Raw genomic sequence first — 11,995 nt, 5'->3', positions numbered from 1 at the left:
TCTACCGTCCCAGACCGCAACGGCAAATGTCACCCGCGCTCATCATACTGCTCCGAGAGAGAGAGAGAGAGAGAGAGAGAGAGAGAGAGAGAGAGAGAGAGAGAGAGAGAGAGAGAGAGGGGGCTGTCCTAACAGACGGGTTAGGTTATCTCCCACCTGTGCGTAAACGGTCTCCTGACAGAGCGCCGATATGAACAGAGCAAGAGAAACCCGTAGGGCGATTCTGCAAAAGCCCAAACAACAAAGAAAAAAGAAACCAAGTAAATCGGGAAGGGAAAACGAATGCTTAACCGCATTTAACGCTCTGCTTTCCACACATACGGACCAGGACGACGTTTCCTCGCTTGGAAACAAAACACTCCGGAGGTTCTAATGATCACAAAGTGTCTACTTTGTGGTGTAAAGTGTTGCGCATTAAACCTGTATTGATTATAAAGCGTTACGCATTAGACGGGATAGCAGCTTCATCCACCTGTTTGAATCAGTACTGCGCGCACACTGTAAAGAGGGCATCAAAACACAAGCACACATCAGTTCCAAATGTGCATATGGCAAAATATTCTACAAAACAGTATTTAGTCTAACCGGTAAATATGTCACCAAAAATGCCATTCTGACGTTGCAATGCGGTTTAGGACACAGCCATGGCTAGGCATCCTGCCTCAGGGCGCACTATTTTAAGGAAGTCCGGTTGATTTGAAATTCCAATGTATTCGAATCTGCAAAGACCAGAAAGCGTCATCTTTGCTATTAAAATTAATGGGAAAATGCATTTAAGTTAAAAGCATTCACCGTGTCTTCAGCGTGTCTTTATTTCCCATCCACTTGGGTACTACGCCTAGTTAAAGTACAACATTTAAGAAACAACTAGATTGAAATTCAAATCACTGTTATCTTTTATGTACACATACATGTAGTCAACAGAATAGAATGCAAAATTATTTCTGTAATGTTTGTAATGTGTTTGCTCCCGTGTACATCATATAGTTTGTCACTAAGTTTGTTGCTTTTTTTTACCTAGTTCATTTGTTTCTTCCTCCCTTGGTGTGCAATATCAATGAAATACACAACTCCAATACAATAAGTACTCATACACACAGACAGTTATGTTCCAGTTCTTATTTTGGTGTTTTTTAAACAATTTTATTCACTTTGTGTGCAAATGCTGCATTCATTAAGGTAGTGTAATCTATTATTTGATAGGTAAGAATGAAAGGATGTGGGTGCCTTTGTGTAGGCATTAGTCGTAGGCTGTTATGTACTTTGTTTTGGTTATTTCTTATTGACTGAGCAACATGAAGTAAGTGTGTGTGTGTATGTGTGTGTGTGTGTGTGTGTGTGTGTGTGTGTGTGTGTGTGTGTGTGTGTGTGTGTGTGTGTGTGTGTGTGTGTGTGTGTGTGTGTGTGTTCTGGTATGTGCTCTGTGCAGTGTTAGCGCTCCGGGGCCGTGTAGAAGACCATGCTGGGACTGCTGGTGATGTCGGCTGCTGTTGCTATGACAGCAGCTCGGCTCAGGCTCCAACTCCAGCTCTAACAGTAGGAAATGCAGAACAGGACAATCCGGATCAACTTCAATGATACGCCTCCTCTCTCCTTAACATATCTGTTGGTCTTAGCACCTAACATATATGATATATGTTGCAACAATCCATATATGAATAAAAAAGGCTGCACTAAAAAAAGGGCTCATTGGATAATTAAGCGTTTTTATACCTCATGAGAGGGAAAACTGAAGAACCTTAAGTGCATACTTAGGAATTTGTAGCTCTGCACTAGAACAAAAAAGATTTATTTCACTATATCTGAAGTGGTCATTCTGCTCCTATATTTTATTTAAACCTTGCACACAAATTACTAAAGAAACTGGCATTCATTGTTGAAGCAGAAGCTTAATTTTTTTGGTTTCTGATGCATGAGTGGATCGTTTTGCTCTGTTCAGGTGAGCTTGGATGTGTTTTCTTTCTAATAAAGTCAGACTGTTTCTTGGAGTTTCATCATTTTAGAGGGAAGGCAGATTAACAGAAACCATGTTTGTTTGTAAGGACTTTTATATTTTTTTATGGTAGTTATGAGGCATGGATTAACACCTTGTGCTGCTTCGTGGCCTTGGTACTGTACGTGGCTTATCCCAGTCCTTTCACATCACATCCTTGAGGCATGATTAGAAATCCTGCAAAGAGAAAAGATGCTCACTTTCTGTCTTTGTCTGTGTTCAGTTATTTGCAGTCTCATCATTTTGATCACACACAAACATATTCTTCAACAACATTTGGCTTATTTGTCACATGGATTTTACAGCTCCATTCAAAAGCCGCATATGCAGTAGTGAATGGGAGATGGACACTTCTGTAGTTAGTGCAGAGCTTGCAGCTCCTCTCCTGGCATTCGTTTCATGTTGTGCAGTTGTGCTGATGCACTGCTGTTTATTTTTGCCAGTGGAACTAAAGCAGAGCATTAACCCCAAAATGCTCCAGATAAAAAAAAACATACATTTCTTCTTCCTAAGACCCTTTTCTGCAAATACTCTTTCTCTTTGTTTGTCTCTCTCATCTCCATTTCTCTCTCACACTGCTATTCCATCTTCTTTTATACTTTTTTGTCTCTCTTGGTTGCTTTTACCTCTTATACCAGCTCTAAGCCTTTCCAGTTGTTCACTGAGCAACAAAAATTAATACTGGGGTAAAAATGAGCCCAAACAGTGAACATATCGTGAACATAATAATATAACATAATTTAAACCTTTGTGTTGTTGTCTCCCTTTCCTTCCCTCAGTGTCCAACACAACATTGATACATACAAGGATGACTCAACATCAGTCATCTACCCATCGCAGGACATTTCATCTAAACCACATCACGATCAGCTGCTAGCAGGAAAACGGTTTCATGGGATGAAGTGGCACTCAGAGACAGGGGGTTGTCACACTTCCCTTCAGTTAATGAGCATCTCACTTCCTAATTAAATGCCCCTCCCCCAGCTCCAGCACAGCCATTTAAAACCCCAACCCATCATTGTTTTTACATGAGAAAGGCATCTTCATCTTCCAGCTATGGCTCTGTGATTCAGGAGCAGGCACGATACTATACCATAACCAAGGTGATTAGTGTCAAAAGAGGATTTTGACTCACATCCCAAGCTAATCTTAGAGTCAGAAGTTCCACTGGTTATGCAATGGGAGTGGATGTGGGACATGCTCTTATTCAAGAGGTTCTGAGCTGGACAGGGTTTATGAGATCATGTCTCACACATGCACAGTGTAAGAGACTGTGTAGACGAATGACTCAGATGAAGTTTGAGTGTTGATGCTTGGACATTGATCTTTGCTGGCCCATGATGGATGAACTGAAGTGGAGAATGATGCTCTATTGACTGCTGCCACCTATAGTTCTCTACACAGAACTGCACCAGAGGTCTGTCCCATCACAATATATTCTGTTTTTTATTATTAGCCCACAGAGGGGAAACACTGGTGCAACAGAAGGAAACTGTTTGTTCAGGCACGATTTGTATTTTTCAAAAGTGAGTATGTTGCAATTAAATGTTGGACGAGTCAATAGTCTAAGACAATTTCCAGTTGTAAATGTAAATGGATGAATAAAAAAGGTTATACCAATAAATACAATATAGGATCCAAGGTTTGTGGACACCAGACTATTATACCAATATCTAGGTTGTCTACAAACTGTTAAAAGCACACAAAACGTTGGAAGCACATAATTGTACAGGGTGTCTTTGTATGCGGTAACATTAAGATTTACCTTCATTGAAAGGAATGGACCCAAACCTATTTGTTTCTTAGCACAAGACAAGGTCCATGAAGATATCATTTGGAGTAGAACTCAAACAGCCTAAAACAGAATCCTGACTTCAACTCTTTGAACACTTTTGGTATAAACTGGAACGCTAATTGTGAGCCAAGCCTCTGACATCAGTGCCTAATCTCATCAATTCTTTTGGTTGAATGTGAAAATCCCCACAACCCCAAAATCTATTGGAAAGTCTTCCCAGAAGAATGGAGGTTATAATAAATGCAAAGGGGGATTAAATCTGGTATGGGATGTTCAAAAAAACACATATGGTTCTGATAGTCAGGTGTCAACAAACCTTTGGCATAAAGTATATCATCAGTATTTTCCATTCATGAGTTTCTAAAAAAAAAACTTATTGGACACATTTAAGGACGAATATACTTATATCTATCTGTCTATATTTGCATCTTTATTTATAAATACAACTGAGAAGTACTTCAATAATAATGATTTTAAACATCAGTGATTTCACCTCCTACAGCCTCAGAAGCACTAAGGTTTTGAAGAACCAAAAACTTAGGATGGATCCTATTATTTTGTAAATGTTTATATTTTTCTCTATTTCAAATTTTGTATATATAAGGAAGGACTTAGCTAGTTTGTTACATGTATGAACCAAAGCTGATTTGTCCAATGCTTTCCTATATCTGAGCAGAGATGAAGCACTTCAGCAGGTGTTAAATTGCTGGTCTGGGGCGGTTGGTCAGCCATAGAGAGGAAAAAACATGGGGGAGGAGGAATGTACATAGAAACACATAGACACATACTGAAGTGCATAGACAAACATACACAACCACACACACACACACTCCAACTTGTTCACACACACATGCAGCCTCATGGGACACCAGTGGGGTGGGTGGCTATGTGATGGGGGATGTCAGGACAGTAAAGCCAAGAGGCAGCCGGGAGACGACAGAATGGGCACGGTAGCCATGGCAACGTGGCCGGCCCAAGCAGTTCTCAGCAACTGGTAACCAAGTAACAGGAAACGACCGGTGAAAGGGGGAGAGGGAGGCTGGTGGGTCTGGTTAATCATAAAACTAGAAAAAGAAAGATGAGAACAGGGAGTTGAATTCAATCAGCAGAGGCTTGATCTCAATGTATGAACCACTGTCTAACCTGTACTGCTTTACTAACTGAGGGTTTGGATTAAGGCTGAAAAAAGTGTGTCATTTATTGGTGTCAGATGTATAACAAAGCCACCTTCAGTGGGGGGGGGGGGGGTGATAACAGGTCAGTTAGAAAAGGTAAGCGAGGAACAGATTCTAGACTGTGTGCTATGATCCCTTTCCTGCCATGGATGATATGACCACTTGCCTCACACTGTCTTCACAATAGTAGATTCAATCCATACATCTCTTCTTTGAGTATTTGAGGTTGTAATCAATAACACATGGTAATGTGTAAAATTAGCAAACCAAAAATATTGTGATCAATGTACTATATACACAGAGCAATGAACAAACGCATTCAATTTCAACTCTCAAAAAAAGCACCTCTCTATAAAGCACAGTTTAATTACTTCATCATTTATTATCACCATCATAATTCTGTATACTATGACTTACATCATTTTCATTAAATCAAAAAAAAAGCTGGAGTAGCTCAGGATTTACTTGAAAATACAAATATAGGCTTAGTTTTATTGCCAATGATTATTTGTTAATTATTGTTTAAGTAATGAATATAATTCAATTTATATTTTTATATACATTTACAATACATTTACATCTCGCCCTTTAATCTTATGTTATCCCAGGACAGACATATCCAGACATCCCTCAAATTCATATGTTTTTAAATAGTCTTACTGTAGCTATTATAATAATAATTCTGAATAATATTCTTGAAAATTAATAACTGAATAATAACCTGGGGTTTTATGGGTAAAAGTTATAGAATTGATATAACAGCTTTCTGTGACATCCTGCTTCAAAGCAATATTAAACCAAAAAAGACAACTGCATCAAATAAATGGAATTAAACTAAAGTGAGAGAAAGTGTGCATAAAAAAATTAAGTTTGACAATACTAATGCCAAGGGAGAGAAACTATGTGTTAATACAATGGCTACACACAAAATGTTCAATAGAAAACATCAAGTATCACCAAAAATTCATATGACACATAATGAAAAAATATAATAATATATTTGTAACTTAAAACCATCTTCTAGATGAAACCCAGCAAATTCAGGTAAACTATCATTTATCATTTCAGTATATGGACTGTAGAAACCATAGCAACTGTTCTGTCATCATCCACCCTCATACACTCAAACAACTTTACTTACAGATTAATAGATAAACTCTCATGATCACTGACAGTTAAAAGGATCTATTTATATTCCCATTTCACCATTTCACCGCTTTGTGCACAGTCCTCCATGATCTACCATCTAAACTCTGCGGTATAGTGGTATAAGATTATCTCTAGTCCTCCAGAGTTTTTGTCCACACACAAAACACAATCCAACGCATGGGCTAATAAATCAGAACCAGCAGGTGTGGATCAGGTATAATAGGAGTAGAAAAAAGCTTGAACGGTGTAGGACATTCAGGAAATCCTCTGTTCTAACAAAACAAAAAAAACATTTAATATGTTTATGTTTAAAACATTATATATATAAGTTTATATTTTATATATTTATAACATTTTATATAAATGTTTATATTTGATTTGGAAAACTGAATACTGAATATTCTCTATTGATTCTTTCATTATATCTTTCAAAATGCGTCAGTAAACAGGAGCCTAGAGGAAACTATCACGTACATGTATGTACAAAAGTATGTACCGCAGAGAATGTACAAAACTCAGAGACATTAGCCAAGTTCAGTGCTGGAGATGTTACTGTGACATCCAGTATTTAATATTTTTTATTCATATTTTCACATGCATAATACAGTTATTTTTTTCTTTTTTCTATATATTAAAATGTACATAGAATTCCTTTGTATTTAAATATAATTTAGTGCTTTTTCTGTCAAATAAAATTTTAAAAATAATGCATACTCACCTCAGAAATACATTTTCATCTTGTTTAATTATATTAAAGTCACTTTGCTTTATCTCCAAGCATTTTCTTCTCAAGATGTGAGGTATTTATGTTAACAGGTACTTCATTAGTTATATGCTTCTGTGGCCTAGTTGTCTTGGAAACTGTCTTGCAACAGTTATACACAAAAATCTGTTTTGATTAAAAGATCTGATAGGTTAAGAGAAAAAGATGCTTTAATTAAGATCGTGTTTTGATGAATATGAAGGGCATGAATGTATGACAAAAAGCACGGTAGATGAATTGTCTGAAATATAAATATGAATAAAATAATATACCTTAGTGTAAGCATGTGTAAGCAACATGATATGAAAAAATTATTTCTGTTTGTAGAATGAACAATCTCTGTGTGTACATACATGTGTGTGACATTATGCTCAACTATGCATGCTTTCTAAAGAGAAGTTTTATTTGGAGCACCACGGTTACCATGGCAACTCAAGGTCAGCGCCTTAACTCTGTGTGTATGTGGTGTGGGGATATGTGACTCCAGGAAGTGGCCTGACTGTAAAAAAACATGTATGATCTACAGTTATGGGTGAACGGGGAAAGATTTAATAAGAGAATACCACAGGATGTTGCACTGTCATTCTACCATTTCTGTAGACTTTCCCATTTTCAGCATATATTTATTCAAGTGTTTTCCTATTTTGTCCCATTTCAAAACAACTGATAAGTGGATTGGTAAAGCATGACCATCTAGAGTGTGTTAACATTTTCCAGTTCCCAGTGTTCCCAGGATAGACTACCCAAAAGTAACCAGGAAATAGCAATTACTGAAAATAAATGGATGAATGTTTTATTTAAATTTGATCAAAGTGTAGGGATTACAGGATTTTACAGAAAACATTATACAATTTATGAATAGCAAAGATCCTGTGTTCAATACTGGGTTTGGGTTACTCTCTATGCAGTGTTCTGTGCATATTCTTTCAATGTTAATACTTGTTTTCCCCCGGTTCTCCACTTTCCTCTTACTACCAAGACAACACACATGTATGTGGTTTGGATACTCTAAAACAAAGAAATGCTTCTAAGTGCGTGCGTTTGTGTGTGTGTGTGTGTGTGTGTGTGTGTGTGTGTGTGTGTGTGTGTGTGTGTGTGTGTGTGTGTGTGTGTGTGTGTGTGTGTGTGATGATGATATTTAGCAAGATAACGTCAATGAGATTTATGTTATAATGACAGCTCATGGCCAATAGATGGCAGTAGATTCACAAATTCCTGCATTAAGACGGCTTAAATAACAAAAGATCCCGGACCTGGTATTTGAAGTTGTTTTAGAGTCACAACCCCAAATTAAATTTTGCTCAGTTACTAGTTTTTGGTCGAAAAAAAAACATGCAAATTTGCGGTCAAGCCATGAAAGGTCACATTAAATTTCAATACATTTACCTGAAATTCATATAAAATTCTATATGTATATGATATTGATGTAAAAAAAACAAATTTAGCTCAATATAATATAAACTTTTAGCACTCAATAAAAAGGGTACACCTTCTCCCTTTTGTTACCTCCTCTTGTGCTAAAACCACATGGGCCCCTCTGGAGAGGAAACACAAAGACTCTACACAAAGCCAAAGGATGTGTGTGACCCTGATGACCTTTACATGCCCTCCTCCCGGAGCTACACACACCCCAATTCTCACAAAATACGAACATGCCTAGACACACATGCAGCACACACAGAGAAATTGTCAGGCATAAATATACAGTGTAATACAGTAAAATATAAAATGTATTGCTACTGCACTTTTTTCCACTAAAAGGTTTAATCTTAAACTCTCAGCGGAACACATTTCCAAATGGTGTACTATTATACTTTAATTTAAAACATTCAAAAATTTTAAACAAGTCAACATAATGTTTCTCTCTAAGAAAGGGAAGAACCTGTTTTTGGAAGATTTTCACCCTTAAAATGTTCACCTTTGAATTTGCATAACTGCATGTCAGTCACAGGATTTGTGAGTCGCCAGGTGGAACTGAGAGAACCTCATATAAGTAGTGCAACATGTTCAGGACTGAATAACAAGTCCAGACATCACTGAAAGAAAATTATTGCCATGTTATCTGCTTAGTTGTCTGCTTATGTTATCTTAGTTGTTATCTGCTTATGCATTTTTTTCCCATTTACATTGGGTATTTTTGCTAATTTTCTTGTAATATTATCTTATTCACATTCATTAATTCATCTTCTTCTTCATTTATCCTGGTTTCAGTCCAAGAGGATATGGAGCCTGCGCTAGTACACTGGGCATAAGGGGAAGAATTCATCCTGGCTGGGACATTATTGTGCTTTCATATGGCAACAATAGCCTTGACCTCCACCTTGTGTGAAATAAAACAACACCTGGAGTGATGTGGGATAGTGATCTCTGCCTTTGGAGGGTATGAGGGTGTAAAAGATCTCCTGATTACAGAAACGAAAACTGTAGTGAAACTAGTAAAGGAATATGGTCGTGTCAGATTGTGGCTAGTAAGCCCTTATCTTCAGTTGCAAATATCAACGGGAGGAAATGAGGGGGAAGAGCCCAAAGGCCCTCAGCTTTTCAGGGGTGAGAACCTTGGAAGCATTATAAACCTCATGTCCCACAGTCAAACCACGTACCTATTTCAAAGTATGCTCAATCTTTCAGTTAAATGTAATCAAGTACTAGTGTTTTGTAACTTTCTCTGTGACTGGGTCACTCTACATTTCTGTCTGTTCTATTGAAAGTTAGCAATCTCCCTCCTCCTTGCCTCACACCTTTTAAATCTTTATCTCAATGGCTTAATAGCACTCTCTTTATTTAGTTTCAGAGAGCCACATGTACCACCTTCCAACTTCTCTGCCATTGTTAGTTCCTTCAGGAGGGTGTGGTTGAAAAGATCACTATTATTTATTGGGGACAAAAACTCAGGAGTTTTTGAATTCATCCATTCCATGCATATCTGATCTGACTTCCTTTTCAATGCTGATATTGAGGTAACTTTCAAAAACATCACTCTCTTTTAATGCTTCCTTCTAAAAAGAGAGGTTATTTCCTCCATTTTACGTGTATACATTCTCCTTGTTTGTATCTTTCCATCAACTTAAAAAAAAGCCATGATTTTGGTAGTATTTACTTTTATTCATCAGGTTATCAGTCCACACAAGAACCCATTCACCACTAGCAACAGAGAATAAATGTTTTACCACCATATTTCTAATCCACCATTTATCTAACACACACATTTCAAATTGTAGTTCCAGCAAGAGTAATAGTGTAATGTGCTTCTACTGGCAAGTGTATATACATAGGGTGTGTGTTTTTAATCAGGGTCAATCAATGTCCATAGTGTGGGTCTATAAACTGGAAGGCAACTGGCAAGAAAAATAAACTGTAATCAGAACAGTACAGAAAATAATGGTCAATAATTCACAACAACTCTAAAAAATAAAAAAAAAGGCAAGAGGGCATAAATAAGCAGCCAAGTTAAGATAATGTCAAAGAATGTAGGCAGAAGCAGATGCAAATGCAGTGAGAGTTTATTTGGAAACACACAAACAAAACTAAATCATGCAGCAAGACCATTATAAACAAACAGGCAAAAGATCAGATGAAAACAGGACAAAACAGGACCAAACTTAAAAAGAGAAATCAGCAACTGTAATTTAATAATGTGGTCAGTTATGAGCACAATGAGTGAATAAATGCTGTGTTTTTCTGAGTTGGTTAAGGTGTGTTTGATTAGAAGTCAGGTGAATGGGAATGTGACAAAGTCCATGAGTGCTGAGATAGTCCATGGTGGCCACATTAAAAGGCCGTGTTGTGCTCTGGAAAGCAGAGGTCAAGAAGCTTTTATTGTCATTTCAGTAAGTCTCTGTGGAATCAAGAATTGGTTTGACAGGTGAAATACTGTGGAGCTTAACAAAATAGTTTTATCAATCAATGAAAAGACATTACATGAAATCAAAACAAAACAGCACAGGTTACACACTAAGAGATGAAATCAGTGACATGTCTGCTATATTTAGCAAAGGTGCTATGTTTTGTTTACTTTTTGGTTTGAGTTTTGGTTACTCCTAAAAGGGATTCTTCAATTCAGGATGCTTCTGGTTGAGTGCTCCAACTGTCTGTACTGATGTTTCTCACCTGTACTTTCATTTTCATTTCATTCTGTTTTTAAATTTGAATTGTAAATTAAACTTGACAACACACCTTGGCCAAAGACTGAGTCTCTCAGTCTCAGTAGAGCTTGAAAAAGCTTGAAAAGCACATTTTTGGTCTTTCTGTTGAAGGTAAATGAAACATAGTTCTCAGACTTACTTGTTGGATTTGTGTATGTCTTTTGAGTTTGTGCTGTTTTGTGCTCATTTTTTAAGTATTTATGTAATATCTGTGGTAGTAGTAGTAGTAGTAGTAGTAGTAGTAGTAGTAGTAACAATATACACAAGCAGATGTTCTGTGTGATTCTTGATACTCATGTAAAAAAATCAGATTATTATATTATCTGCAAATTATTTTTGAAAGAGAAGTCTGTCATTTGTTAAGAGGAGACGTATCTCGAAACTCCTCTGAAGAGGATTTTTTTTTGTATACCAAATAATAGTCAGTCAAGTCAGTTCAGGACAAGTTTATTTAGGAAACACAGTTCAAACAACAGAAGCAGACTTAAGCATTGTATAATAGGAAACAGCTTTATCATCAAAACCAAGATTAAATAATATAACATTTAAAATGCACGCAGTAAAGTAAAACAATAATGATAATGACCTTTGATAAAAAAATATCTCCAGTGTGACTATTAGAATAAAAACAGGCTGGTAATAAAAACAGGATGTGGTAAAAGAAGAGGCAGATCGAATTTGCTTGTCTTTGAGTCGTGGACTGCAAAACCACCAGCCACCATTTTGATCTATGACATTTACATAGGGCTCTTTATTTGCACAGACTCAGCATATGTAAACTTTTTGAGATAAGACAAATTTTTAAGTTACCTCAAAACTGTTAAAAATTAGTCAACATATACTATATATTATTAAGAATATTATATATATTTTTACGTTCTACCTTCTACCTAGTTGTTTAAAAAAGGAATAAAACACAGTGTCCAAAAACAATATTTTAGAATGTGCTCAACATGTTCACTAACATCCAGTCTCCAA

At 36.7% G+C, this 11,995-nt stretch overlaps 1 protein-coding gene across 3 annotated transcripts in view; it reads right to left on the bottom strand.

The window, feature by feature from the left end:
- The window catches only part of nol4la (nucleolar protein 4-like a), a 41,339-nt gene extending 41,268 nt beyond the window's left edge, over positions 1–71 (bottom strand). For 2 of the 3 annotated variants that reach the window (XM_027167092.2, XM_027167093.2), the window contains exon 1: positions 1–23. This exon is cut by the window's left edge and continues 589 nt beyond it. The gene's annotated coding sequence lies outside the window, so the exon portion shown is untranslated. The other variant, XM_047799857.1, reaches the window with a different exon arrangement.
- Between the last annotated feature and the right edge of the window lie 11,924 nt (positions 72–11,995).

Source organism: Tachysurus fulvidraco, chromosome 14, assembly GCF_022655615.1.
Source record: "Tachysurus fulvidraco isolate hzauxx_2018 chromosome 14, HZAU_PFXX_2.0, whole genome shotgun sequence".
In the NCBI taxonomy this organism is placed as follows: Eukaryota; Metazoa; Chordata; class Actinopteri; order Siluriformes; family Bagridae; genus Tachysurus; species Tachysurus fulvidraco.
This window is presented reverse-complemented; position numbering and strand designations above follow the sequence as displayed.